The sequence below is a fragment of the Myzus persicae genome, unplaced genomic scaffold (assembly GCF_001856785.1).
Source record: "Myzus persicae strain clone G006 unplaced genomic scaffold, MPER_G0061.0, whole genome shotgun sequence".
Lineage (NCBI taxonomy): Eukaryota > Metazoa > Arthropoda > Insecta > Hemiptera > Aphididae > Myzus > Myzus persicae.
In genome coordinates this window covers 169,216-175,716 of record NW_019100814.1, presented here as the reverse complement: position 1 = coordinate 175,716, position 6,501 = coordinate 169,216, and positions in this window count along the sequence as shown.

Here is a 6,501-nt window from a genome sequence, read left to right as displayed (position 1 = left end):
GCATCTTCGTTTACAAGGCTGCAGCATTCATCATTTCATTAGATTTAATAATTATAATAATATAAGACCCAGATTCAAAGCGACAATATCCTGAATCATTGTTTCTTTCTTAAAAAATGGTAGTTTTTATTTGAAAAACAGAAGTTGGTATAACCATATTAGGACGGTCCTTAGATGATTCAAAACATTTCAAGCATCTATTTGAAAAAACGAACTTTAAATTTAAAAATTCCAAACACAAAGTTTCCATTTTTAATAACTATATTATTCAAATAAAATGATGCTTGATGGATGACCTTCTATATCAAGGGTCGGCAAGTAATTTCTATTAGAGTCATAAAGATAAAAATAATAAATTAATGAGGTCTAGTGAAAAAAATAGTAGTCAAATCTTTATATTTGAAAAATAGTAGTATAAAAATAAAAATAACTATCTAGTTACTACAATCAATTGATGTTAGAAAATTACAATATTGGGTAGGTAAATAATAATAATAATAATTTACCAAATAAATTAATGCGAAAAATTGCATTTCTTTTCTTTAACCAGTTTTTGAAATCTGGAACTCGTGGAGAATAGCGTATGCTTAATGTTTCCTTAATGTGAGAGTCTATTAATTTTGTCCGATGTTTGTTTTTTCAAAAACTTAATTTTTGAAAATAATGCTTCAAAAATGTATGTCGATCCAAACATCATAGTTAAGTTGATTGCCAGTTGCTTATAGTTTGAATACTAAGTATTAAAGATGACAAGTCTTGTCAATTCCATCCTTAGTCCAGAATTCTTCAGTTGACTACAATATGTTGACGGGTTTCAGAGATTTATCTTCCGCAGTCTGGTTAAAATTATATAAATTACTAATCGGTATTTGTTGGGGTTTCAAAAAGCAAATTCATTTGGGGAGGCAATTTTTTTTCGTTCGTAGCAATAATAAGACACTTTTTAATGGTCCAAAGATTCAATTAATAAATTAATAGATACTTGATCTCAGTTTACTCCCTTTTTACTACCTCCACCAGTACGCAACTTTAAACATATGAAATATAATATTATAGCAGTCCTATCCATTTATTAAACAATTCTATTATATATATATATATATGTCACAAACTTGGTCATAAGGAAATCTTTGTCTTTGGGTACTAAATCCAAACAATAACAGTACTTAGGTTTTTGTATTGCTCATTGTCACGGCACCTATCGTATTTTCCTTGGTTGCTCTTTTCTTTCACTCATAAACTCTCGATTCATCTGCAATAAACATTTAAAACAAATACTTTTGTGTCCAAGACATCTAAGTCTATTTATATTGCCATAATTCGATGAATGACACTTGCGAACAATAGGAAAATGATATATCGAACAACAAAATATGCTAGCAAGTCACGTCTTAACTATAATAATAATGTATGGCACCTACTAAATCTATATCAAAAACTAGTAAAATAATACATAAATAAACAATAGAGCTGACTATCGATTACTTGAAGTTCAAGCGGAAAAAAATGTTAAGTTATTAAAAAATTTAAGATACCAAAACCAATTACTGTTATGACCTTTGAAAGAGAATTTGTTATATTCGAGATACCGAGAATCGACTGTATAATGTGCAATTATTGATAAACGTCACGTACCTACCAACGTTTAAGACCCTAATAATTAATATTTATGTACACTATACGGGCTTACATTTTTGTCTCGATGTACTTTGTATAATATACTTGGTATTCAATTTTAGATAACGCGTATTCCAAGTACATCTGATTACAATAATTGAAAATACCGATGAATTATGAAAATTGTTTATATGAACAACATTATCTTTATTTTACTTATTAAATATACTTAACTATATTTATAATATTTACATAATATAATATGTTATTCTTTATAATAAATGAATTGCTTTATTCAAAACACTTATACGCTATTATTATGTAAATAATTTAAAAATACATTAGATAAGTAATAGATATTAATTTATTATGCATTACACACTTATAAAACGTTTCTATTACAATTCATAACCATGGACCTAAATAGCCTGAGAAGTATCAAAGTATGAATACAAGTACAAGAACAAATAATTATTTTATCAATATAAACATTATTGTAATATTATGATTTATGATGAAACAATTTTAAAATGTTTATATCATTTAGGTACATTAAATACAATAACAATTCAGAAGTTATTTCGTAGCATAAAGTTATGATAGTACAAATAATAAAATTCTTTTTTTTATCAATATTATATTAACATCGGCAGCAGCGGCCAATAGTTATACGAATTACAATTTTTTTCAAATGAAATATACTATTTTATTGGTATTGTAGACATTAGATAATTTGTATTAACTGCGACAACGATTATTTTCGTTTCGTCGATACTAATCAGTCATAACAAAATCAATAACTACCTCCACCATAATTAAATAATATTTGAAACCTGCCTCCTCTATACCAATACCATGACATTGAAACTATAATACTATAGTAAAATTAACTATACATTAATAAACTAATGTAATTACTTATTCAATATGTGATATATTTTTGGTAAGACGGCGCTTTGTATATGCAATTTTAATACATCAATTCAGTTTATCGTGGCTTAAAATGAATTTCATGACGTTATTTCGTTTGAGATTGATGTATAAATTACAAATATTTAAAGAACTCAAAAATATTTTTGTTTCCAATATTTATATTTAATCAACTCTTAAAGTCTTAACCGTAACTTAGTTGTTATTTAAGAAAAGTCCTGTAACCAACATCCAAAAATAACTTTTTATAATAATTTCAGTAAATCATTCTGTTAAAGAATATTAAATTTATTTAAGACATTTGAAATCATCGAAAGTTTACACCAAAAGAAAACTTTTTGTTAGTTATTATTTCGTTTCAGCACCTACGTAATTGTAAGTCAAGGTCTCCTTATAAATCTTATAGTAAAAATATTTGAACTTCCTTCCTAATATATTATTATTTTCTTTTGGAGAATATTAAAAACTTATAAGTATTTAACTTGATACAGGAATTCAAAATATTATTATAAACGAGATACGATTTGCGGAAGATGGCAAAGTACATTAAATCCCTATATACATTTATATGCGTATACATAAATTTGTGCATGTAAGTGCACACAATAACCCCCATAAATCCATTTGCAACAATAAGACAACTATTTTTCTGACAAAACATTCGCAACAAACCACACAAATATGAAATCTGATAAATGTATTGTAGGTTTTTCATATTTTTTTGTCAGTTCTCGAATGCGTTCCTAATGTCAGCTAGGTAATGTGGAATTCAGTTTAAAATTTAAATCAGTAGTAATATAACGAATAATAATAATATGAACTTTTGATGTGAGTAATAAAATAAATATTAATTGGAATGTAATTTTTGTAAACTAAATTTCTGCATATAATTATCTAATAATTGCTAATCCACGGACATAATGTGCGGTATATCATCAAAAATTCAGAAGGCAACTCTATATTTTGGACGTTCAGTTAAATTTTTAATTATAGTTACCTAGCTAATCCACAAGCATCGAGCAACAAACCGTACATTTTGCTTACAACACATTATACTTTATTTATCATAGATTTTAATAATTATAAGTAATTTGGACAATTTTTATCCAAATAAGTAATCGCTCTAAGTTATAGTGGTTCGGCATTCTGCAATCTGTATTTTTATCGACTGTACGAACTTTCCTGATTTCACAATCTGTACTTATGCTATAATATTACGTAAAAAATGTCTTCGTTTTTTATTTTATAGTTTTATACAGAGAGCTGTATATAGTGACCTAAAACTAACCAACTATACGATCCGATCGTGCCTGACTAGAGGACAAACAATTATTTAAATTTGTATGATTTATTCTTGTTTTGTTTTTATACTTTAGTTTTGGTTTTTGTTAAAAATAAATACATACATTTTTATTTAGTTTTTATACACTCTAATCTACGTCTTACAAATAACAATAAAATATAATTGTTGTATTGGCAAATCAATATAAAATGGAATTAATATTTGAAAATTACATAAAGTATAACATTGTGAATTATTTCTATACTGTATACCATTTTTTTTGTACTTTAACACAGATGTTTTAATAATATTTATTACTAATTGCATGTTGTCATAATTGGTTTTAAAAATAATAATGATAATAATAAACAAATGAAAAATTAGAGATATTCAAATACTCAAAACAAAAGCACTACACTGGCGCAAACAATAAACATTATTAAGAGTAGATTTTTTATATACTTAAAGGGATTTTCACGGAGTTAGTTACCACTTACCACACACTTATTGCAGTTTTTTTTGTTAGGATGTACCTATCTCGTCGAAATATTAAATTTGTAAACACCATAATGATTATAATATTATTATAAATAAAAAGTGTATAATTCCCTTGTTGTAAAAATAAAATTACGAAAATAAAATAAATGTTTGACAAGTTTGTACTGTCAATACCAGTATTAAATACTTTCATAATAATAACTTAAGTAATTATTAATAATTGTAGGGAAACAAAACATTATAGTTTTGCTTTAAATAGTCGAACACAAAAACAAATACGTAAACCCATGACTGCTGCACAGAATGTTGTTATCATCAATATATTTATTTTAAAAAATATCCAATGTTTCACGTTTTTGTGGATTCAAATACTATATTATATAAAATACGTGCTTAATTATTTTATAAGCACAGCAGGTAATCTATATAACTATAAATTCAGGAGATTATCATTAATTATTATACATATCATTCCTTATCCTGTATTTTATATGCAGTGGTGTGCTTTTTGTGTTTTTACTAGGGCTCTGAACCCAAATCAACCCGAAACCCGAATTAATTTTAAAAAAATCACACAGCCACAACCATTTCACTATTTCAGACCGAATAATGCAAACGATAAAACATCCAAAATTAACCCTCATAACCGAATATTTTATTATATGTACCTATATATAATTCTATTAAATATTCAGGCTGACCCTAAACCTGAATAATTATAACTTATAAATTCTGAATAAATAAACGAAATAAATAGATATAAAAATATTTTAGTACCAGTACAGTATTTATACAGTACGTCCTAAAAATAAAATTCCTTATCAACATAAATAAACTCAAAATCGGTTAATCAAAATATTTTAATGCCATTTTCATATAAGTATATACTTTATATTTTTTTGAAATCTATACTTTTAAATCTATTTTTTCTTATGATGTGCTGATAGATAACCATCATTTAAATATATTGATTTACCACTGATTAAAGAGATTCTTAGGGTTAAGAGGCTTCATTTGGGACAATAGGACACATTATATTTAGTTATGAAAATAATTTTTTCTCAGCAAAAAATTATAGTGTCAACATTAGATATAATAATAGTTTTAATTATAAATCATAACTAGTATAATATTGTATTTTAATATATTATGAATCAAACGAATTATTTATTAGAATATCTAACAGGACCAAATAATGTTTTGGTTTTCCAAATAACAATGGCAAGTATGTATTTGTAACTTGTAAATCAAAAAGTTTAAAATTTAACTATTTTAGTTTTTATGAATCAAAAATTTCTTATATGTCTTGAAGATAATGTAAAGTAAGCTACTTCGGTAGGACTTATAGAACGCCACCACTTCTCCTAACGTTTCCTAAAGAAAAGGTTAGATCCTCCATTTAATTTTACACCACAATTTTTTTTCGTAATTCAACACAATAATATTGCTCAGTAGTCAGTATACTATATTGAAAATTGGAAAAATAAAATAAATTTGATGATCTAGTTTTTTGTTGATGCCCCACTTCTGCCCAGAATCGGTTTTCATATCCAATAGCCAATGATGATCATATGATTCATATTTACACATCCATTACAGTGAACGATTCATGAGTTTCCAAATAACCAGGCACACGTGAAAACCAATATACAACAAAGCGACTTGCCTGTTTTTTTTTTTATTACTCAAAGAATATTTTAACCCTATATATAGGTAACAGTTTGGAGATACGAATTGAATGCACTTTCACTAGACCAAATAACGAAACTGGATACAGTAAAAGAGGAAACAATTTACTATTCATTCATTAAAATTTAAATAACAGTTAATATGGTTATTAGTTATTATAATAGTTAAGTATGAAAAAAGTCTGTAATTATTCATTAAGTATTGGCCTGTAAAAGTACAACCTGCATATTTAAGGAGTAAAGAATTTAGAGGAACCTTTAAGTAGGTATAAATAGACTAAGATAATTTTATAAAAATTGTTATACAGTAATTAAGTACCTACCTATTCCGATTATGTGTTAATTAACATTGAACGATTGAACGAATCGTGTATACCTATGGTATTTTCAGTTAAAAGATTTTCATTTCATTGTCGATAGAGCATGTTAATCGTAAATGCATTTAATTCACTCAATTATGGGGAAAATAATTTTACTGAAGTACCT